Genomic DNA, 26,271 nt, shown 5'->3' on the forward strand with positions numbered 1-26,271 from the left:
TGGGTATATTTTCAATATTACACGAAAAATTAATTAAAAAAATATTATTTTATTAGGAAAATAATTCAAATATAATATAGAAATATATTATGGGGATATTTTTTCTCAGTTTTAATGCTTTATGCAGTCCATTTAATATTACTTTTTCGTATTGGATATTATTGAGTGGTAATTTACTGCCAATATGGAGGATTCTTATGAAATTGATTTTATTAAACCTTCCTACATATTTTTAATAAGAATTTAATAGACATAATTTATTAATTTTTAAAAACTAAATATTAAAAAATTAACATAGAAGGTCTTGTAGTAAAAAAAATAGGTTATTTTAGTTATGTTCTTTCCTATGAGTTCTTCTATTTAATATTTTAGTACTATTTTAGTCTATCAATATTGTATTTATTCTTTTATAACAAATAGCCTCTCTTTTTTCTAAATAAATTTGGACAATATAATACATTCTCAAATTAAATTAGTAATAGCACATTATAATAAGTTTTCAAATTAAAGTAGTAATAGAAAATTTTAAGAAGAATATCCTAAAGTAATAGGATTGCATGGCTAAAAATATGTATTCGAAAGTAATTATACTAATAGGAAGCCTAGCGTGTTCCTAAAAGTATTAGGTTTACATGCTAGCATGTAGTAATAAGATTCCTAAAGCTAATCATGTAGGATTCCTAAAGCTAATCATGTAGGATTCCTAACTTGTAATATTATGTCCTAAAACTAATAGGATTACAAATGTCTAGAATTCCGATTATGTCCTTTTATTGTGAGTTATTATGCTTAATATTATAAGGTTAATTTTGTAAACCGATATTTTATTCATACTTTTATAATAATATAAATTATACAAATGATATGAAGTTTAGACGTGGAAGGAATTAAAAAACTACTGTTTGTCCTTTTGAAACATAAGTTCATAGTGTATTAAAATCACGCTACTGCAAATAAAATTGTAACACAATCTAATAAGGAAAGACTTCTCAAATAGAATTCTAGTTCATTTTAAAATTTTAGCTTTAGAAAAATTAGCATAATTGAATATTTATTCCAAGATATTAGGAAAGCAATTTAAATTACGATATTATTTAGCGCGAAGTTGATTTTTAAGGGTAAAAGGGGGGAATGACATTTCACTAAGGGGTTTCGTGCTTTTAATATGTGATGACCCGATAGGTCATGTTGAGATTTATCCTCTATTTTCGTATTTTGAGAACTCGATTAGCTCTGTTTAGCATTTTTCGATTTGCGCGCATAGTCCAAGTCCTATTCCGAAAATTCTTTATGTGAAAAAAATTGAAGAAAATGTGAATTTTGCCTTTAAAATGACTTGAGTGGACTACGTTCAATATTTTATTTAAACGGACCTGGATCAGTATTTTGACGGTCCCGCTGGGTTTGTATCGCGATGTGGGACTTGGGCGTATGCCCGAAATTTAATTCGGAAGTTCCTAACTTGTTTTGACTCATTATGCCGAAATCTAGCATTTTTGAAAGTTGGAAATTAGTAAGCCTCACCGAAAGTTGACTTCTTAGCTAACAGGTTCAGATTTTGATGTTAAAACTTGGAATAGTTCTGTATTGCTATTTGGAACTTTCCTCCAAAATTTGGTTCAATTCGGAATTGATTTGATATGATTCGAAGGTTTAAACGTGATTCTAGTGTTCTTGAGGTTTACTTTGAAAGTTCATTCGTTTTGAGGATTGATTCGTAGATGCAGATGTTATTTTAATAATTTGATTGCGCGAGCAAATCCGTATGATGTTATTACGCTTATGTGCATATTTGGTTTGAAGTCGGAAAGGTTCGGGTGAGTTTCGGATAGGCTACAGATTGATTTTTGACATTGGAGATAGCTTATGCCTTCTCTGTTGCTGGTGTGGGCTGCAAAGCTCACATTTGCGAGGTCGCTTTTGCGAACAAGTGTTCGCATTTGCAACCATGGGCTACATTGGGTAGCCTTGCATTTGCGAGGAAAAAGTTCGTATTTGCGAATGAACAATGGTCGCTTTTGTGATGAAAGAGTCGCATTTGCGACTCAATGTGTTCCTAGGCAACCTTCGCATTTGCAAAGGATTGGTCCACATTTGCGAAGGTTGTGATTTCGCGTTTGTGAGCCAAATGGCGCATTTGCGACTCTTGGGGATCTAAGACTGAGTTCGCATTTGTGACCCTTGTTTCGCAAATGCAATATTCGCAATTGTGAACAAGACATCGCAACTGCGACATCCGCAACTAGGTAAAAGAGGGGGGAAATGGGACTTAGCTCATTTCTCACAATCTCTCAACCCTAAACACCCTAGAGGCAATTTTTAAAGGGACGTTTCTTCCTAAGTTTATTGGTAAGTTACTTTAATCCATTTCTTTTCAACTACCCATTACATTTCATGAGATTTCAATATCAAATTTAGGATTTCCATGGTAGAAATTAGGGACTTGGATAGAATTGAGAATTTTTATAAAGTTGAAATTTAGACCTCGAATTGGGTCGGATTTAAAAACAAATTACATAACCGGGTTCGTGGATGAATAGATAATTGGATTTTGGTCCGAATCTCGATTTTGACCAAGCGGGCCCATGGTTGACTTTTCCAAAATGATCTAAATTGAACCTCTTTAATTTGTGGGTAGTTTTCAAAGCTTATTTGAATCATTTGGTCAATAATTTGCTAGATTTGGTTGGTTTGGAGGCTTGTTCAAAAAGCAAGGTCATAGTTGATTGATTACTTGAGTTGTAGAGTGAGGTAAGTGTTGGGTCTAACCTTGATTTGAGGGAATTAGAGACCCTTGAACTTCATGTTATGTGCATTATGTGTAAAACATCGTATATGCGAGGTGACGAGTATATATGCGCCGTTGTATTACTTGCTCCCATGCTTTCGTTACTTCATTGTATATCTTGTTACACGTCATAATTGCTACATGCTTATTTGACTTCCATGCCATAATTGTTACTTGTCATTTAGATATACTTGCATTAAATTGTCCGTCCCTTTCATAATTCCATGCTTAATTGCTACTTGCCTCTAATTGCTTTTTCTTGCATATCTAAATTGTCCTATATCTTGCTTGTCTTATAGTTTCGTAATATTTGTTGCCTTCAAATGTAGTTTCATTTGTATGACTCGTTAAAGGGATAGATATCGTGAAGTTGGTAAAGTTAAGACAACCGAGTTATTCAAGGTTCTTTGATTATCATGTCATTCTCCATTACTTCGTACAATTACTCTCTTGATGTAGAACTTCTTGTAAATTTTGGTTGTTGAATTATTATTGTTGATTGAAATTATTTGGGGAGCGGGTTGCACGCCACAATAAAAATTTGAAAGGTAATGAATTGAAATGGCAGAATAAGGACGGATTATGATATTTATAGATGATAATATGGTGGGATCGGGTTGCGCGCCGCAACAGACTGTATAAAGTTATATTTGTTTGTGACTGTTGGATTTGCCTCAGTATTTGAGATGAATTTATATGACTTATTATTTTGGGCTCTCTAGTAGTTAGATTTTGAGTTCGTTATTATGAATTAACTGCTTTATTTCTACTACTACTACTACTACTACTACTACTACTACTATTATTATTATTATTATTATTATTATTATTATTATTATTATTATTATTATTATTATTATTATTATTATTATTATTATTATTATTATTATTATTATTATTATTATTATTATTATTATTATTATTATTATTATTGCGTACAGGTTAATGTAAGTGACCTGCCTTAACCTCGTCACTACTTCGTCGAGGTTAGGCTTGGCACTTGTAGAGTACATGTGATTAGTTGTACTCATACTGCACTCTACACTTCTTGTGCAGATACCTAAGTTGGTCCCAACGGTGTTCAGTAGACTTGCCCGGATCCAACTATCAGTGGAGACTTGAGGTATAGCTACACGACATCCGCATCCCTGAAGTTCCTTTCTACTTAATTTTAGTTGTTTATTTTGATTCATACAGTTATGTTTATTTCAGACCATTATCTGTAGTATACTAGATGCATATGTATTCGTGAAACCAGTTCTGGAATTTATATTTGAATTTTGTCACTTATTAGCTTATTGCCTTATCAGACTATTCAATTTCATTATTGTCATTTAATTTGGATATTGTTAAAGATGGTTAATAGATATAGCTACCGTTGGCTTGCTATGGAGTTTTAGGAAAAATCTCAATTCTTTCTTTCTCTATCATGCGATTTCATTCTATTGATGATTGAACTATTCTATTCTTGTTCTCTCGTAGATGGCGAGAACACGCACAACATCAGTAGTCGGACAAGAGCTGGAGCCCCCTGTGGTCGCTACTATCAGGGGTAGAGGCCGAGGCCAAGGTCGAGCTAGAGGCTGAGGCAGATGTAGAGCTCAGCCTAGAGCTCGAGCAGCAACACCCGCAATGGAGCCTTAGAATGATCATGAGGAGGAGGCCCAACTCAGACCATACCGGTCGAACTAGCTCAGGTCCCGGAGGGATTCATAACCATTTCACTGCTTCAGGCCGCTCTAGTCCGCTTTGTGGGCCTTATAGAGAGTATGGCTCAGACCAGCGCATTTTCGGTGGCACCGGCCATCTCTTGGGTTGGGGGAGGAGCACAGACTCACGCTACTCACACCCCAGAGTAGGTGACTCCCCTATATCAGACTCCAGCAGCCCAACCAGTTGGGGTAGTTTAGTCGGTTGTTTCGGCACATGCCGGGGATAACCCCATTATGTCTTATGAGGCCTTATTGAGGCTGGATAAGTTTACCAAGCTCTTTCCTATTCATTTCAACGGTGCACCTTTTAAAGAACCACGGGATTACCTAGACCATTGCCACGAGGTATTGCAGAACATGGGTATAGTTGAGACAAATGGGCTCGACTTTGTAGTGTTCCAGATGACCGGTTCTGACAAGAGATGGTGGAGAAATTATATGTTGAGTAGTTGGTTAACCTACACTTACATCAGTTTGCACGGTTAGTTTTAGAGAAATTCATTCCTTTCACTTTGAGAGAGGATTACCGCAAGCAGTTCAAGCGTCTTCATCAGGGTAGCATGACCTTCACCCAGTATGAGACTCGATTTGTGGACCTAGCTCGCCATGCCATTGTTTTACTCCCTACTGAGAGGGAGAGTGAGGAGATTCATTGATGGACTCCTTTAGTATCAGGATACAGATGGCCAACGAGATTGGGGATGATATTTACTTCTAGAGGGCCGTATATATTGCTCGACGGACCGAGATGGTTTGTGGTCAGGATAGGGGGATGACATCTGAGAAGAGGCCTCATCATTTAGGTGGCTTTAGTGGTGCCTCATCTTGAGGTAGAGGTTCTTTTGGTAGAGTCCATCCTCCTAGGCCGATTCAGTTAACTCTTTAGGTAGCCCACAATGCTTCAGACAGTCGTGGTTCTTATGGGTCTCATCTTGAGTAGCCAGCATTTAGTGCACATTCAGCTCCTTATATATGCACCACCGCTTCAGAGTTACTACAACGACTATTCGGGTTGTCAGGGTCAGTCTTCACTTCAACAACTTTAGTAGTCGAGATAATGATTTGAGTGTGGGGGCATAGGTCGCATCAGGAGGTATTGCCCTAGATTGTTGAGCAACAGATCTCAGCAGGATTCTTGTGCCATCATATCGGCACTGGTTGCTCCATCACCTACACAACCAGCTAGAGGTGGGGGTCAGATCGTTAGAGGTGGATGTCAGGCCATTAGAGGTGGAGACCAGCCAGCTGGGGGTCGCCCGAGGGGTGGAGGTTAGAGTGGTGAGGCCTAGCCCCGTTTCTATGCATTTCCAGCTAGACCCGAGGCAGAGTTATCTGCCGCCGTCAACATAGGTATTATTCTGGCTTTCCATAGAGATGCTTCAATTCTATTTGATCTGGGATCTATTTATTCCTACATGTCATCCTATTTTGCTTCATATTTGATTGTGCCTCATGAGTCTTTGAGTGCTTCTGTATATTCTACTTCTTGATATGGTGGACTTAGATGTTATCGTGCGTATGGATTGGTTGTCACCTTATCATGCTATATTGGACTATCATACCAAGACGGTGACCTTATCCATGCCTAAATTGCCTCGATTAGAGTGGAAGGGGACTCCTGTCCATTTTACTAGCAAGGTTACTTCTTATGTGAAGGCTCGACATATGGTCGAGAAGGGGTTTCTAGCATATTTGGCCTATGTTCGTAATTCGAGTGTGGAGGTTCCAACCATGGATTCAGTACCTTTTGTGCGTGATTTTCTAGAGGTGTTTGTCGTAGATATGTCGGGGATGCCACCCGACAAGGATATTATTTTTGTATTGACCTAGCTCCAGGCACTCATCCCATTTCTATTTCACCATACCGTATGGCACCACCTGAATTGAAGGAACTGAAAGAGCAGTTGCAGGATTTGCTTGATAGGGGATTCATTAGACCTAGTGTCTCGCCTTGGGGTGCGCCCGTGTTGTTCGTGAAGAAGAAGGATGGTTCGATGAGAATATGGGTCGCGCCCCTTTTTTCTCGCGAAATCGGGTTTCGACCTGTGACAACTCTTTTAAACGAAGGGTGTTAAAAGAGAAGAGTCGCCACCTAACGATTTTTAAGGTGTAGTAGGGCACCTATTATGCAGATAAATCTGTTTGACTAGTCGCGAGTAAGGGCTCAAATTATCTCAAAGAGAAGGTGTTAGGTACTCTTCGAGGTCCACAACTGTGGGTCCCGGCTGAACTTAACACCACGTGAATTATGTCATTTAGGCTAAGTGATCATATAACAAAGAAAGATAGAAATCGAAGAGTTTATCATAACACATGGGAATTGGTACAAATCTTAATGACTACAATGATATAACTATGTTGGTTTATATTAAATGAATAACAAGTATGTAAAGGAAAAGGAGGGGAGGGAGGGGTCCTAAGTTTTTTAGCCTAAAGGATCACCCCGTGCAACATAAATAATACTTCGCAAATCCCTTAAGATAGGGGTTACTCATATTAATCAGCGGGCACAGACTATCATCTCCTGCTACCCAATTACTATGTTAAAGTTGTTTACTTAAAGGCGCTCTAATTCAATTCTAAATTGTACCCTATGCGTGCACTACCCGTCCCATGCCTATGGTCCAGGAGGCTTTGGACCGCTACTTGGGTGGCTTTAAACTTACTTAGGTTGCTCAAAATGATAAAACTAGGTGACATTCAAAATAAATAAGACTTCACGTAAAGACAACTAAATGGCTCAAGTTAGCCTCCGCACATAAACAACAAATGCACGTGGGCAGATTAGGCAGCATACAATTTCAGAGTTAAGACGCATTAGAGCCGTTAAGTCGTATAAACATGGTTTTTAAGTGATTCTGATTTCCAGCGTTATATGTAAGCAGTGTTACAGCTTTAGACTAAGGAATTCGCAGATTATAGGTATTACAAACCCTATAGGCGTGATCTCTAATTATTTACGCAATGAGGCAGTACAAATGTTTTAAAACTCAGAACTAACCGCGTTAATTTTATAGACAGGATTTCTAGGCGAGTGAGAATATCCTATAGGCAGGGTTTTTGTCAGTCGGCATTCTAACTTGATTTTGTAAACTTTATCCCCTATATGCATGTCATCTAGGTAGGATAGTATAATGAAAGCAACAGAAACAACTAATTAATTAGTTAAAATCATATAGTCATGGTATCTAGATGAGCATCACCAAAGGCATGTATTATTATCCTCTAGGCATCCTGTCTAATAATTAAGCAAGTAATTATAGACGTCGATTCCTATAGACATGTTGTCTAATAGTGCACAATAGTAGACATGGAAACAGGTATAACATTTACTTAAACTAGCATACTTTGGATAGTATACATGTATTAGATAAGTTGAGTGAGGTGTGTGATTTCCTATAGGCATGATGTCTATCAGTGTACAAAAGCATGCTAAACAACAAATATAACACATAGGTCCTATATGCATGCTTTCTACCCATTTGTATGAGAATTAGAATACCATACCCTTTTTTACTAATTTCCTCCATCTGTTCAATTTTATAAATTATTACAAACCCAAGGTAAATGAATACAAGTGAGAATTTTACATATTAAAAGATTACAGGTCGGGTACACATAACAAGCCCAAAAAGACTATAACCCAGTAATGTCTAGGCCTTCAACATGCTCAATCCTCATATGTATAATAAACCCAGATCCAAATACACCCCAAACCTTAGAGTATATCGACTATTCAACTCAAACTCACACGAGGATCCACACTGGGCCTAAATTGAAGACCTTCTTACCCAGCAATTGCAGATGAGCAACTTAACCACACAAATTAACAAACTACGCATGACAACCAATTAAACAGCTTTGAAGCCTACTAATAACGGTTCTAGGACATAGATATAGAAACATATTGACAGGACTCACATAAGGCATATTAGAACTTGCATTTTAGAAACAAATGGGCTTTGAACATGAAAAACTAGGAGAATCAGTAGAGCTCTTTAACATGGTGAATTTGACATAGAAAAACAACATAGGTTCATGATTGAGTAATTATTCAACATAGGAGAGGGTGTGGCATGCCGAACGCAATGGCACATTAAGAAGGGTGAGAAAGGCAAGTTCATTGAGTTAACAAGATAAATACACACATACTAATTTCCCAGCAATCAGACAATTAATCAAAATGGGTCAGAGATAGATTTTAGACAAGTGAGTCTTATTCGAAGCAGTTATTGTCAGAAGGATATGCAATTCCATATGAAGGTGACCACAAGCAGCATGGCAATACTAATAACATGGCCTACTATAAACCTCAGCAATGCCCTAACTCATGAGATCATACAGCACTCAAAAGGGAGTGAGACAAGCAAGCATAACCATTTGCACCCAATTGCCTAGACAGTAGGGAGAACTAACATAGAAATTTTATTCTAGAATTCATCCTAAACCAAACATGCAATATAGCTTGAATGAAAATATACTTTTGCTAATCAATATAGCCTCAGAGGTCTATCTTATTGGACAAAAGAACTTCACAAAGTCTAGAATACCAACATAGAAGTGCAGGATATAGTAGAGAACACACATTAGTCTTAAAAAAACTAAGAATACCTGGAATCTATTCTAATAATGAGAGTATCTCACATGTGCTGGAACCTCATGAATTCAACTAACAAAGAATATAGAATTGCAAGGGATCATAGGACGATATCATGGCAGTACAATATCAGGGATTCACAAACTAAATCATAAACTGAATCATGCTTACATAATTTAAACATCACTAACACATATAGATAAACAGAAGAAAAATAGTTAATATTACAAGAGTTAAGGACACTAACCAGTAGCGAAATTAAACGAGCAAAAGAATAAGGAGTTTAGAATACTGGTAGAAATAACCCCATATCCTCAATGCTTCAGAGTTCCGAAGAGCCTCGAAAGGGCTCCGAGCAGTGCTTGCAACGGAGGAGGTTAATAATATTATGACCTTGGCTTTCAGCCGGCCAAAGACCCAAGCGTTTCAGAAAATATTCAAGTGTCTCAGAAGAAGTGAACGAGTGAGAGAAGAGTATAGTAAGTGCAATAGCAGTGAAAAGTTTCGTTTTAGAGGGAAAATTGGGGAGGGGTTTATAGTAGCATATTTAAACAAACAAACAAGGAAAATCATCAGTCAAACACAAGAAAGAAAAAAATATCACATGCAATCGAAAATCAGTAAGGAAAAAGGAAAAACTCAAACCCTAGTTGGGTCCAACGGCTTTGAATCAAACCAATAATGCAAGAATCGTTCATTGTAGCGTGTATATAGATGAAAGATCGTCCATATCTTCATGAAATCAAGGTAAATTAGTCCCATTCTTGAGAGGTAGTTCTTGCCAAAAATAGGGAAAGAACTAGGTAACACCATAGAAACACATATAATATTTGAATATCACAAAATATGCAAGTAAATCATGGATTGATTCCATGTTTGGGTTGGAATCGGAGAAAATTGGGGATATGGCGTCTAGGGTTTATTAGAGGCGAGTGGAGAGATGAGAGAATAAAGAGGCTGTTAGGCAAGGGAAATGGGTATCTAGGGTTTGAGTTGTGGGATATAAGAGGAAGTAGGGTTTTATTATGGGCCGTTGATCTTAGGATCGAAGGCCAGGATCGAAGGGAGATGGGGCGGGTTAAGAGAACAGGTCATCTGTTTGGGCTGGGGCGGACTGAGCTAAGGTCTGGGTAGTTTTGGGCCACTAAAGTGGTCCAAAATTGGTATAATTTGGGCTATACTTTAAATACAAACTTGTTTAAATAAAAATAAATAATAAAATATTTCTTATGCACTAAAATGATTGACAAATAATAACTTAACTTTATAAAAATATAAAAATACTATTTTGGCACAAATAATGTAAATAAAACACAAGTATGCATGAATAACAAACAAACAACAACAATCCAGTATAATCCCATTTAGTGGGGTCTGGGGAGGGTAGTGTGTACACAGACCTTACCCCTACCCTGGGGTAGAGAGGCTGTTTCCAAATAGACCCTAGACATCCTTCCCTCCAAGAACTTACCACCTTACTCTTGGGAAGACTCGAACCCACAACCTCTTGTTGGAAATGGAGGTTGCTTACCATCAGAGCAATTATGCATGAATATAGGCTATTATTGCAAAATTACGTAGATAGCTAAAAATACAAATGTAATTATATGAAATGATGTAAAAATGTTTCAAAACATGTATGCGGGTGTAAAATAACAAATTTGGATGATTAAGTCATCAAAAAAATAATTTAAAGGGATAATTAATAGGTTTTTTAGTAATTTAAATACCAAAAAAGTAATTTTAAAGCTCTAAAAATCATGAAAAAATTATAAAATATTAGTATAAATCCTTTGAATTAAGTAATGATGCAAAATAACATTTTTAAAGTATATATACTTATTTGAAAAAATATGAGGGCAAAATTGGATATCAACATATGTCCCTCTTTACCTGAGAATGATGAAAGAGTTGTTGGATAAAGAAATGACGACCAATTTTGGCCGAATTGAGTGGGGAATGATGCGATTTTAAAAATGGAGGCCGAACCCTGGTTCCTGAGTTGCCTACATATCTCTGGTGTTACGGAAATCAGGTCGTGTATAGTTCTGGATCCAAAGGCGAACGAAACCAATTGAGTTGTTATGAGAGTGGTTGTATGTTTCAAAAGGTAGGATGTTGTAAGTAACAGATGAATTTATGTGGAGTCATGAATGCAAACTTTGGACGTTACGGGTATATGAGGCAGATATTCAAACGGTAAAATGTAGTCAATTACTGATAGTCAGTTACATTTGAGATAGTCAAGGTATGTGAATGTTGTGAACGGAAATCGGAGCGAAGATTGCTCCCGTTTGTCGAACGGTTACCTCCTGAATTACCTGCAAAACTTAAAACATAGTGCATACGAATATATATATGGGTTATTGCGATAAATTAAACATGATGCATATTCCCTTTGGACCATGAAGATTGTCTTTAGACGCTGAGGATGATGTCCTTAGACCATGATGTCCTGGTCTATGAAGCATATGATAAGGGATTCACAAGCCATAAAATGGTGTCCTCGGACAATGAGGATGATGCCTTTGAACTATGACGCCTTTGAATAATGATGTGCAGTTTCGAGAGATCCTCAGGCCATGGAATGGTCTCTTCGGACTGTGACGCCTTCAGATAAAATGGCTATATTTCAGCATATGAAATGTAAAGATATGATTCTTAATCATATGCGAGGACGAGACAAGACAAGGCTTAGTCTTGTATGAGATGAGGGCAATGTTTAGCCCTAGCGAATAAAGGGGATAGTGCTCGGTCTTATGTAGTGTGGTGGAGAAAGTGTTTTAGTCTTATGCAAAGAAGGGGAGAGAGTGCTTAGCCTCATCCAAAGAAAAGGTAGTGCTTAGACTCATACAAGGAAAGGCGATGCTTAGCCTTATGCAATTACGGAGGCAAAGCTTAGCCTTAGGCAAGAAATGGAGACAATGCTTAGTCTCATACAAGGAAAGACAGTGCTTAGCCTTATATTATTACGGAGGCAATGCTTAGCCTCATGAAGGAAAAGGCAGTGCTTAGCTTTATGCAATTACGGAGGCAATACTTAGCCTCATGCAGAAAAAGACAGTGCTTAGCTTTATGCAATTATGGAGGCAATGCTTAGCCTCATGCAGGAAAAGGTAGTGCTTAGCCTTATGCAATTACGGAGGCAATGCTTAGCCTCATGCAAGGGATAGAGACAATGCTTAGTCTCATGCAAGAAAAGGTAGTGCTTAGCCTTATGCATTTACAGAGGCAATGTTTAGCCTCATGCAAGGGATGGACACAATGCTTAGTCTCATGCAATAAAAGGCAGTGCTTAGCCTTATGCTATTACGGAGGCAGTGCTTAGACTCATGCAGGAAAATGCAGCCTCATGTAGGAAAAGGCAATGCTTAGCCTTATGCAATTACAGAGGCAATGCTTAGCCTCATACAAGGGATGGAGACAATGCTAAGTCTCATGCAAGAAAAGGCAGTGATTAGCTATATGTAATTACAGAGGCAATGCTTAGCCTCATGAGAGGGATGTAGACAATGCTTATCTCATGCAAGAAAAGGTAATTCTTAGCCTTATGCAATTACGGAGGCAATGCTTAGCCTTATGCAAGGGATGTAGATACTGCTTAGCTTCATGCAAGAAAAGGCAGTGCTTAGCCTTATGCAATTACGGAGTCAATGCTTAGCCTCATGCAAGGGATGGAGACAATGCTTAGTCTCATGCAAGAAAAGGCAATGCTTAGCCTTATGCAATTACGGAGGCAATGCTTAGCCTCATTCTAGAAAAACAAAGAATAGCTATAAGAGAGTATCTTAGCTTGATGTATTGCTTTTGGCAACTTGTCATATGAAGATAATGATTTTGCTGCGTATATATTTGCGAATATTCCTATTGTGTTCGTTGTGCCTGTATTTAAAGAAAAGTCGTAAGTTTTGCAGGAGGAAGGTTGGTCCGTGCTCTTGACTCCCTGCCTTGCCTTTACTCCTGTTTTGAGATCCTGCTTGAGTCACCCTAGGTAACATCTAGCTATCACAGAAATAAAATTTTCGATAAACATGTATGCATTTGACAAATTATTTGTAGAAATATAGTTGTTTTTTGAAATATATGATAGTGCGTGAGATCAAATAATTTTGATGAACCGGTGACTGTGACGTATTTTAGAGACGTTACAACCTCCTTGCCTTAGAATTTTGAGGGTATTCTTTGCCCTAGTTTAACTGCATACTTCTGACAACACGTTCCTTGGTTGTTCTATACATGACGAAGTCGGTTGAACTTGCGATCTTGCCCCAGTTTCTGACCATGAGGAAATGAAGATTTCATTAAGATGTGATCGAACCCATATGGGTGCCTACATATCACCTCTTAAATGAAAATCAAGTCAAGCGTAGTTCAGTTACATCAATTGGAAAAATGCAAACAATCTTAAACATAGTATCTCTTGATTGCGTCTGAATTGATAGGTTTTGGCCAAATCTCTCTGTCCATTTCTGCAAGTATAAGTGCTCCTCCTATTAGTACTCAATGAACCATGTAGGGACCTTGACATTTGGGTGAGAACTTTACCTTGGCTTCATCTTGATGTGGGAAGATTCGCTTTAGCGCCAATTGCCCCGGTGTGAATTGCCTTGGTCTAACCTTTTTGTTAAAAGCTCTTGCCATTCTGTTCTGGTAGAGTTGACCGTGACATATTGCATTCATTCTCTTCCCATCAATGAGAGCTAGTTGTTCGTAGTGGCTCTGTACCCATTTTGCACCGTTGAGCTCAGCTTCTTGTATGATTCTTAGAGAAGGGATTTATACTTCGACAGGAATAACCGCTTCAGTACCATAAACCAATAGGTCAGGAGTTGCCACAGTTGATGTGCGAACTGTGGTACGATATCCGAGCAGAGCAAATGGCAGCTTCCCATGCCATTGTTTGTAATTATCTACCATTTTCCTGAATATCTTCTTGATGTACTTGTTAGCGGCTTTTACGGCTCCGTTCATTTACGACATGTATGTTGTGGAGTTCTTATGCTTGATCTTGAAGGTTTCACACATGGCTTTCATCAGATCACTATTGAGATTGGCGGCGTTGTCAGTGATGATTGACTCTGGTACTTTGAACCGACAAACAATGCGGTCCCGAACAAAATCTGCTATGACCTTCTTAGTTACAGCTTTATAAGATGCAGCTTCAACCCATTTTGTGAAGTAGTCTATGGCCACTAGAATGAATCTATACCCATTTGAAGCAGCGGGTTCGATCGGGATGATGACATCCATAACCTAAGTCGAGAAAGGCCAGGGCGAACTTGTTGCGTTAAGTTCATTTGGTGGTACTCGTATCATGTCAGCATGTATCTGGCATTGGTGGCACTTCTGAACATACTTAATGTAGTCTGTTTCCATAGTCATCTAGAAATACCCCGCTCTTCGTATCTTCTTGGCTAAGGTGAACCCATTCATGTGCGGTCCGCAGGTTCTGGCGTGTATTTCCTCAAGCAATCTGGATACCTCCTTGGCATCGACACACTGTAATAATCCTAGGTCTGGAGTCCTTCTATACAGAATTCCTCCACTTTGAAAGAAATGGTTGGCTAACCTTCAAAGCGTGTGCTTCTGAGTATGGGTAGCGTGCTCTGGATATTCTCCCTTTGCCAAGTATTCCTTGATGTCATGGAACTATGGAATTTCGGAATCCCCTAAGTTAACTGCCTTAGTTTTGTCCAATTAGACTTTGGTTTGTTTTCAAAGTTTTTCACTTCTCTAATGATTTCCTTAGGTATTATATCATCTTCCAAATCTTATGAATCATTATACTTATGTTGTGTTGTCTCATTACATGTCACAGTCATAGGTTCATCAGGATAGGTAATGATAATGCTGTAAAGAAAATGTAAAGAATAATAATAAATATAAAAAGCAGTTATGCATTAGTATAATATTAAAAACGTCAATAAGTGCGGCTCGATGACTCGAGCAATTATTTCAAACAAAATACTGAAAATGTCTCAAATGCTAACAACTATTTTTTAAAAGTAAGTTATGCTAATTTGTGAGGCTACCCAGGAACTCGACGGGCCCGGGATGGTGCAACATTCCAGTTCTTGAGAACAACTCCTTTCTCCGGTCTGAATGGTAAGGTCTTCCTCCCCCTTCTCCTCAACTATGGCACTGTAGTCCATGTCTTCTTCATCTAGGAACAACTTCCTCATACCAGCTAAGACTTCATCTTCCTCAGATCCCCACATCATGTCAGTTTGATGGGATGTTTGGTCTAGAGGTGGTACCGGTTGCTCTAGTGGATAATAAGGACTATGCCATGGTGGCGACCAATCCTGGTATTCTTGCTAAGTGTATTCATATCTGAGTCTAAAAGTCGTGCCATGACGCTGCGGTTGTATGGGTTTGGTGATCCCTTGAAGGTTTTTGCCGAGACCTTTGCCAGGTTCATACCCTGTCCATAGCAGTATTCTTTCTATCTTGTTGCTCCATCATCGGTCTTTTTCAATTGTGTTGACTCGCTCAATGTGATGGTATGTTTCTCCACCCAGCTTCTTCCTATTTTCGACGACTGGAATGGTCTGATTAGTGTAGATGGGGTTACTTACATCTTCATGAATAATCACCTCCTAATGATTCCATTCAAATTTCACAGCCTGATGCAGGGCTGAAGTCACTTGTCACGACCCAAACCCCGCTTCGGTCGTGATGGCGCCTCTAGTGAAGACAAGGCCAGCCAACAAGCCCATATCGCCTTTTCAAAAATAGTTAAACAATAATAAACAGTTTAAATATGATTTAATGATATAATTAATGGAAGCACAACCCGACACAGCCCTAACCGGGGTTTCACAAGTCACGAGCATCTACTAGGGTATAAATACAACCGAAAGCCTGGAGTGTACAAATATAGACTAATGAAATGAGGAGAGAGAAAAGCAGTGTTGCGAACGCCGGTAGCCACCTTGCTAAACCCTGATGACTCTGCCTCCGATCAACTAAAACATACCTGAATCTGCGTACAAGGTGCAGGGAGTAATGTGAGTACTCCGACTCAGTGAGTAATAATAATAAATAAAGACTAAAGGCAAGAAATCACGCAAAAACACAAGGTATTCCATACTGAAGCAGTAAAATCACTTTAAATAGTAAAGCAGTGAGAAATCAAGTGAAAATCCCTTCTTTTTTTCCAACAAGTAAAGCAAGTAGTTTACAAGTGAATAACAAAAATGATAGAAATGTAAACAGCCCCTCAGGCAAAACATGTACAACAAACCGCCCCTCGTGTATAATATCAACAAAACCAGCCCCTCGGGCTCAATATCAGAACAGTGCCAGCACCTCGAGCTCAATATCAGAACAGTAACAGCCCTTCGGGCTCAATATCAGATCAGTAACAGCCCCTCGGGCTCACTGTCAGAATAGTATCAGCCCCTCGGGCTACCTCACAATCACTCATATCAGCCCCTCGGGCATAGTATCAATCACTCAGAACAATGGGTACCCGCGCTCACTGTGGGTGTGCAGACTCCGGAGGGGCCCCTTACGGCCCAAGCGCTATATCAAGCCACCTCGTGGCATCATCACTCAGCATATCCTCACATCACTCAAGCCACCGCGTGGCATATAAAGTATCTCAGGCCCTCGGCCTCATATCACTCGGTCTCACATCACTCAAGCCACCTCGTGGCATATAAAGTATCTCAGGCCCTCGGCCTCATATCACTCAGCATATCCTCACACTTCATGGCATAAATAGTATCTCAGGCCCTCGGCCTCATATCACTCAGCATATCCTCACATATGGCCCTCGGCCTCACTCAGTCCGGAAATCATCATAAGCCCCTCGGGCATTTGTAAAACAGTAGTTCTCAACCCAAAATACCATTTAGAAATATCATTTGAGTTTTCAAATCTGCATAAAAGCGGCTGAGTTTGTAAAACAATAATTATCAACAGGACTGAGTTTAAATATAAGTCAAAACAGTGAGGAAATAGTGATAAAAATTCCCAAAGGATCCAAATAATTGGCACGAAGCCCAAGTATGGAAATCAACCCAAATCATGATGATAACAAATAAGTTTCAATCAAATATGCGGTAAAATCATCAATCGGGATGGACCAAGTCACAATCCCCGGTAGTAAAAGACCCCGCGCTCATCATTCAGCGCGTGTCTCACCTCAATATAGCACTACGATGTGCAAATCCGGGGTTTCAAACCCTCAGGACATCATTTACAATCATTACTCACCTCGAACCGGCTAATCCTCTAGCTCGCGATGCCTTTGTCTCTCAAATCGACCTCTGAATGCCTCAAATCTAGCCACAATAATTCGATTAAGTTAATAAAAATTATAGGAATTAATTCCATATGAAATTTTACATTTTCCATTAAAAATCCGAAATTGCACTCAAAATTCGCCCGTGGGGCCCACGTCTCGGAATCCGACAAAAATTACGGAATATGAAACCTCATCCAACTACGAGTCCAACCATACTAATTTTACTAAAATCCGACATCAACTTGACCCTCAAATTTTCAAATTAAACCAAGAGGGTTTTTAAGATTTTCCCAACTAAAATCACCAATAAAATGCCAAAACTAGTAATAGATTGAGGTAATCTAACCAAAATTAAGTTAAGAACACTTACCCCGTTGTTTTCTCTGAAAATCTCCCGAAAATTGCCTCTCCCCGAGCTCCAATTTGGTAAAAATGGAAAATGGGACGAAGTCCCATTTTCAGAACTCGACATTCTGTCCAGAATTTCCGTGGTTACTGTTCATACGTTTTTTACTGTTCACATGTACTGTTCACGTACTGTTCACCTGTACTATACATGGGTACTATTCACGCAGGTGCGGTCACTGTTCACACGTACAAAAAATGCGGAAATTGCTCAGAAAATTGCAGCAGCTTTTCTTTTCATTAAAAAGGCTCTAACTCCATCATACGAACTCAGAATTCGATGATTCTTGTTCCTATGAGTCACAAATAATAATCCTAACATAGCCCTTCAGTTGAAACTTAATTCGGAGCTCATTTTCTCAGTTCAATACCCATTTCCCTCGTTAAACAATTAACTCATGTTTCGTGTCAAAAACCTAATCGCGACTTGATGAAATTAGACCAAACTTTTCAGATCAGTCTTATAATTCATTATCAAAATTCCAAAAGTCTGGAAATCAAATTTCGATCTCTAGAACTAAAAATGGACCTTTGAATCATTACATGTTTATGCTCAAAACGACAAAATTTTCCAAAAACTCTTCCAAAACATATCTGAGCCTCGTGAGACCCTGACCAAACATGCCAACACACCCCATAACATAATTCAAACTTGTTCCAACCTTTGGAACGCTCAAAACAACATCAAAACATCAAATCACCCTCGGATTCAAGCCTAAGAATTCCAAAACTTTCGAAATCCGAATTCGATCAAAGAGTCGACCAAACGACGTCCAAATGACCTGAAATTTTGCACACACATCACAAATGATATAACGAATCTGTAGAAACTCTCGGAATTCTATTTCGACCCTCGGATCAAAATCTCACCTATCAACCGGAATTCGCCAAAATATTAACTTTGCCAATTCAAGCCAAATCCTTCCACGGACTTCCAAAATGCATTCCGATCGCGCTCCTAAGTCATAAATCACCCAACGAAGCTATCCAAATCATAAAATTTCCTATTCGAGTTCATATACAAATAAGTCAACTCTTAGTCAAACCTTTCAAATTCAAAGCTTTCAACTGAGACTGTTCCTTCAAATTCATTCTGATTTTTCCTGAAAACCAAAACCAACGATCTACATCAGTCATAATACATTACATGGGGCAAGTCATGCACGGGAACTGGCGATCAAAGGGCAAAAGTTCAAAATGATCGGTCGGGTCGTTACATCTGTTTTAGGGCCTTACAAGCTGATAAACATAGCAGTCAATATTCGAGGATATATCCAACACTTGGAACTCGACATCAAACCAGGTAGGGCCCATCTGTAGTTGAGGTTGATTTCTCCGATGGTGGCTCTTTGAGATCCATCAAATGCCTTCATGTTCATGCTTCCCATCCGTATCTCGTGCATGCCTTTACCTAATCTCTTCGGAGGAGTCAGTGGGCATATGTTGAGACTTAAACCCCCATCTATCAGGACCCCGACGGTGAACTTATCCTCAAATTGCACTATGTAGTGCCCTATTGTGACTTAGTCCTTCTGGTAGTAATTCATCCTCATGAAAGGTGATTTTGTGGCTTTCCAATACCTGCCCGACCATAGTATCCATCTCCTCACTAGTGATGTTGTTGGGTACATAAGATTCACTCAACACTTTTATCAAAGCATTATTGTGTGTGTCAGAGTTTTGCAGCAGTGAAAGGATGGATATCTGAGCGGGAGTCTTGTTCAAGTGGTCAACAATAGAGTATTCTCTTGCTTGTGCATTTCTCCAAATATCATCAGTGCCAGTCTCGACAACAAGCGGCTTAGTTGCAGCTTCCTTGCTTGTTCCTCCTAGGTTCTCAGGTGTATAAACTATGCTAGTTCTAGTCATACCTTTAGCCGCACATGTTTCCTCTATTTTGCTTTTCCCTTTATCCTTTCTTCCACAACATAATCCCGTGGGATGGAATCAAACTTGTAAAATGGTGTGGGAGCTGCCATCACATTGAATGGTGTAGTTACCTCGACCTCAAACGGTGCTTGGATTTATACCACAACTTGTGTGAGAGTGATCGGAGATGTTTTAGGATCATCTCCCTCTTGAATGAGTCTGGTTGACCCCTATGGATCCCATTCCTTGTCAGGCTCTATCACATTCACTCCCTCACCTTTATGATTCAGGATAGGGTTGTTACGAACCTTTGGTGTAGCTTCCTTTGCTTGTATGACTTTAATGTCAATTAGTGTTCGAATTTTGTCTTTCAGTGTGCGACACTCAATAATGGAATGACCCTTCATGCTTGAATAATAGGCACATGTTTTGTTGGGTTTAACTCACTTGGAAGAATTCTCCATAGCAACGGTAGGAATGGGAGTGACATAACCAGCAGCCTTCAGTCTCTCATATAGGTTGTCTATAGGTTCAGCAATTGGGGTGTATTGTCTAGGTTTCTATGATCGAAGTTTGGTCGTGGTTTTTGGTAGTTTTAGTGAGTGGGTGGTGGTGAATGGTAATATGTGGGTTAAGTATTATAGGCTTGGTAGGTGGTAATAGGTTGTTGGTATCTGGGGTGTGAAGGTTGGTATGTGGGTGGAGGCGTTTGGTATGTGAGAGGAGACTTAGGACCTTGGGCTACCATCACGGTACATATTTCTTTCTTCTTTGAAATACCTCCCGATTGCAAGGCTTTATTTGTGGCATGTAATGCCTCGAAATTGGTCACCATCCCATTCTTGATCCCTTCTTCTATTCTTTCTCCTAACTTGATGATGTCGGAGAATTTGTGATTTTCAATAACCATCAACCTTTCATAATACTGTGGGTCTTGAGCTCTGATAAAAAACTTATTCATTTGTTTTTCTTCAAGTGCTGGCCTTACTTTCGCAGCTTCAGATCTCCACCAAGTAGCATACTCGTGGAAGGTTTCTGTCGGCTTCTTCTTGAGATTTTGAATATAGAAAATGTCTGGTGCGTTTTCTGTGTTAAACCTGAATTTGTCCATGAAGTCTGATGCCATACCCAACTAACCCACTTCTTTGGGTTCTGATTGATATACCAAGACAATGCATCTCCTATGAGGCTTTGCATGAACAGTTTCATGCGGATTTGTTCATTTTTGCCCACTCCTACAAGTTTGTCACAATATGCCCTCAGATGCACTTTCGGATCACCAGTTCCATTGAACATTTCGAACTTGGGAGGTTTGTAACCCTCTGACAATTCCACATCTAGGTGAATGCACAAGTCCTCATAGTTTAAACCTTCAATGTCTTTACTACCTTCAACACTCTGTACCCTGTCAGTGAGCTTCTTGAGTTCCTCCTCTATATTTTTAATGAGTAGGTCTTTGTTGGACGATTCAAGTATGTATAGGGTTTGGTGCGGGGTATGGGGTAAGGTTTCCACATTTATGGGATTGCTTTGATGAACTCCGAGAATCTGGGCATAAGGGTGGTCATTGGTTGAGTTTTGGGGATCAGGAGTAGGTTGTAGTGTATTCTGCGGAGTGTGATAAGTGGTGGTTTGTGGATATTGAGTTGGATGATGGTGGTGGTGTTGAAGAGTAGGTACTGGTGGAGGGTTAAAGTTCTGAGAAGGTGTGGGGTACTGGTATGGTGCAGGAGGATTTGGTGGTGGGTTTTGGTTTTGTATGTTTTGTGGTGGTGTTTGGTTCTGGGTAGTCGGTTATTGCTGGTTAATATCAGGTACATTGAGGATGAGAGAAAGGTTTGCCAAATTTCAGGCATGCTCAAGTTCTCCTTGTAGTTCCAGGATTTTCTGTTCTAGACGTAAGACCAGTTTATTCTGCGCCGGAGTACTTCGACCATCTAAAGTTTTAACATTTTCTGCCATGGTGGCATTGTCTTTCCTAATACCACTCAAATCATCCATTTTCCCTTTTCTTTGCTTTTGCCTTTAGGATCACTTGGTGGAGGAGGAGGTGGAGGACCTCTGAATCTAGTGTGATATGCTGACGATGCCAGTATGCACGAAACAACCTTGGAGAATGAGAGTAAACAGAAGAAAGAAAAAGCAAAAGGTAACCAAGTTGGTAAGGGATATTGAAAGAATGCTTGTAGTATTAAACATGTTTCGCAAAGTCATGCAATAATTCGCGTCCTAATTTGGGGGACCTCATTGTGCCCGAGGTAGGCTTAAGCGATACATAGACTTGGGTAAAATTGATGCCAATAATTGCGTCATTTCATTAATGCAAAAATGAGTCAAACCCTTACTAAATCGACAATAATAATAAAGTTACTAATGGAATTTAGCCTTATTACAATCGAAATCTAAAACTAAGCTAGAAATCTACTTGGTCCCTGAAGGACCTTCTCCGTGCTTGGCTCTTTTGACTCCATTAATCAGGTTCCCCAGATCGCGCATGTCCACTAATAAGTAAGCCTTTGCTAGATGTCCTCCTTCACTGCCATCCGTGTTTTGACAATCTGAGAGCCTCTTTATCATCTTTCCCCCAAGCTCCATCAATCCCTGTTCCAAGTATTCCAATCTCTCTATTGACTCAGTGGAAATTTCCCTCCATCCTTTTGGTGCCTATATGTCCACTTTGTGTTGTTCTTGATGTCTAGCTTCAGACTCGAAAACCCTCTTGTGTTGCCATCTATACTTAAATGTGCTTCAGCAGCAGCATCTATGATCCTATCTTTCAGATTGACTCCTGGATTGACGTCTCCCGTTATATCGTCCACCAACCAGGATCTTCTGGCTCAATGGTTTCTTTTTCCACAATGATCTTCTGGTTCCACATATGTTATGCCTCAAACTTGAATGGAATAATGTCCCCTTTGAAATCTGCCTTGTACTGGGCCGTGTTGGAAACTCGAGGTATGACCTGTTGTCTTCCCGCTTGTCTCACTACCCTTACAGGAGCATAAGGATAGATGCCTCGCAACCCGATCAGTACTAGATGAGTAGTTTCTCTTGACCTGATGATGAACTCATTGCTAGGATACCATTCAAACCTCCAATGTACCTATTCGTTTGTCAAATTGCTGAAGAAATGCACCCAACTTACAATATTTCCAGGTTGTGCAAACCTGTCTGGGATAAACTTCATTTTCTTTGGATAGTCGTAGGCTATGTAGTCATTCAACGGCTGTTACAGAAGCTCTTGATGATATTCTCCCATCTGAAAGTGTTTCAGTATCCAGACTTGTAGTAATAGATTACAACCTTCAAAGTGTCTGAATCCCTACTTACACCGATCTAGAGCGCAATACATTTCAGCTAAGATCATGTGGATGATGGTATAAGTTAGTCCCTCGATGCCTTCCATCAAAGTCTTGGCGACCATGGCTAAGCGAGTATGTATCCTTCCTCCTTTCATTGGAAATATTAACAACCCCAAGAAGCAAACGATGAACACATAAACCTGGGGGTGTGTCCAACCCAGGGAAGTAACAGCGAGTTCCTCATGATGAAGACGATAAGACTTACTATGACCATAATGTTTGTAAAGAAAACCAAAAGGGATGTATGATTTCTTTAAACATAGCAATTCATCATTTTTCTTAAAGCCCAGCATCTTCAGAAAATTGTGAAGGGTGTGATTCTTGGGTACCAGTAATCCCAGACTATCCCATGGTAACTTAGAAAAGCCTCTTATTTCTTCTAGGATAAAGGTCATTTCTATGCCACCAAATCGGAAAACAACTCTTTTCTCATCCTAGAACATGATAGCAGCCTCAATCAATGCCCTATTTCATAGGATGTTAAGCAAGGATGGAAGTTCACCTAGTACCCTTTTCACATGATTCTTGTCGCAAGGTGCAAGGTCTTTCCACCAGTCAAGTAGCAAAGGTGGGATGTTTTGGACCATGCCGAATCTAGGGACTTCGTGCTTCATTTTCTGCAAACAAACAAAGTTTAGCCCTTTCCCCCACCCGATTCGACTACTTACGCAATACTCATAAACATATTGGCACATTTTCTCCAAGTAATACACATAACATGATGGTGTCCATTGGGATTGTGGAAACCCGTCAGACTTTGGACAAGGTTTACCTTAGCGGGCTATTACGTTAGTAATGTTGTAACATGTACTAGGTTGAACATGATGCATGTACATTTCAAGTTGGAGTAAGATTTCTAGAATGGTCTAGACTGGTACTCTCAAGTGGACAACTTGAGAGGGAAAGGAACGGGACCGTCAACTGCACCGCTGATCGACTAGACTACCATAAATAAGCCTTTCCGATTTAAAAAGGAGTAATTTTGGAAGAGCGCAACATTCATCAAGTGCCGCTATGTTGATAATTGGCACGAGTGGAGTATGATGTGGAGCATGCTTTATCCCAAGATAATAACACGTTTCCAAGTATTTGCATGATAAAATATGTAAGAGTAATAAATAAGATAGCAAAAGTAGTTATGGGAAGAATAGAAAAGAAAGACAAAAGGAAAAAGTCAGTTTAGTTCATGGAATATATGTAGGAATGTAATAAAGCAAGTAAAGAAGTAGGCATAATATAGCAATTTTGACAAGATGAAGAGCGAGCATAGTGAAGAAGGAAAAGGATGTACATGTAACAAAGAAGGTAATCCACATAATCCAAGTTCATTATGGTAAGATCCTAAGCATAAATCCCTAGCAGAGTCGCCATGCTGTCGCGCCCCTTTTTTCTCGCAAAATCGGGTTTCAACGTGTGGCAACTCTTTTAAACGAAGGGTGTTAAAAGATAAGAGTCACCACCTAATGGTTTTTAAGGTGCGTTAGGGCACCTATTGTGCAGATAAATCTGTTTGACTAGTCAACATCACCAAAGATCGTGTAAGGGCTCAAATTACCTCAAAGAGAAGGTGTTAGTCACTCTTCGAGGTCCACAACTGTGGGTCTCGGCCGAACTTAACACTATGTGGATTATGTCATTTAGGCTAAGTGATCATATAACAAAGAAATATAAAAGTCGAAGAGTTTTATTATAACACATGGGAATTGGTAAAAATCTTAATGACTACAATAATATAACTACGTTGGTCTATATTAAATGAACAACAAGTATGTAAAGGAAAAGGGGGGATGCATGGTCGGATTTGTGTGCCAAATATGGATGGGCTTCGTGGGTTGATTCTTGAGAAGGCCCACAGTTCACGGTATTGCATTCATTCGGGTGCCACCAAGATGTACCAGGATTTGAGGTAGCACTATTGTGGAGAAGGATGAATAAGGATATAGTTGCATATGTAGCTTGGTGTTTGAACTGTCAGCAAGTAAAGTACGAGTATCATAGGCTTGGTGGTTTACTTCAGAGGCTTGAGATTCCTAAGTGAAAGTGGGAGCGTATTACCATGGATTTTTGTTGTTAGGCTCCCACGGACTCAGAAGAACTTCGACACAGCATGGGTCATTGTGGACAAGTTGACCAAGTCAGCGCATTTTATTCTAGTAGCAGTTACCTATTCTTCAAAGCGGTTGGTTGAGATCAATATTCGCGAGATTGTTCGTCTGTATGGTGTGCTAGTGTCCATTATTTCTTATCGAGGCACGCAGTTCACATCATAATTCTAGAGAGTTTGTTTTGTTGCATTCATGGTTGGAGAGAGGGTACTGCTCCAGGTTTCTCCCATGAAGAGTGTGATGAGGTTCGGAAAGAAGGGCAAGTTTGTCGCGCCCCCTTTTTCCTTCACGGAATCGGGTTTATGACATTTTGGTTGGACAACTCTTTCCTTTTGGGAAAGGGGGTTTGTAATTTTGAAAAGTCGACACCTAACAATTTAAGGTGCGTTAGGGCACCTATAGGGTTCATTTGTAACTACGTTTGGTAACCAGAGATAGGGTAAGAGCTTGAAATTATCCTAAGGGGAAGATGTTAGGCACCCCTCAGGATCCACTAGTGTGGGTCCCGACCAAACAGTTTTTGTGAATTTGTACAAATAGCAAACAAACAAGAATGGCTCAAATAGTAGGGGATTTAAGTTTAGACACACAAGTGTTTGAAAAAGGACAAATAAAAGGCAAGATTTTGAAAAAAGAATTGCAATCTAAACATACTTGGGAATGTAAATAGGGGTGTCCTAGGTTTGCTTATAATACAGATCACATCAATGTAATACCCGGTATGACACTCCTCAGAGAGGGGCTACACGTGGTATTAACGCACCGGTCATCATATCCATATCTACCCTTTCCCTCCCCGTGAAGGTAATTAAAGCGAGGGTTGGTCTCGACCCCTATTGCATGTTGTTACCTGTCCTTTCCTATCAGTCTCGGAAGAATTTAGGGCTCCTATCCTATAAGAGGGGGAGGGGGGGTTCTTGGTAGACCCTCAAGTTTAAAGGCAAAATACTAAGCGACAGACAAGAACATATAGGACTGCATTTAGAGGGGAAAACACAAAAACAGATAGAAGGCTCAGATATACCTCCACAAGTAATACACATAGACAGCACAACTCATACACATATAAGGTCTGAATTCAGATTCAAGCATGGTATCTAAGTGATAATAGCAGAACTAGATTTATTACATGACTCAGAAAAGAAGTCCGAATCAGGCTTGCCTAGGAGTAAAGTAATA

Source organism: Nicotiana tabacum, chromosome 18, assembly GCF_000715075.1.
Source record: "Nicotiana tabacum cultivar K326 chromosome 18, ASM71507v2, whole genome shotgun sequence".
In the NCBI taxonomy this organism is placed as follows: Eukaryota; Viridiplantae; Streptophyta; class Magnoliopsida; order Solanales; family Solanaceae; genus Nicotiana; species Nicotiana tabacum.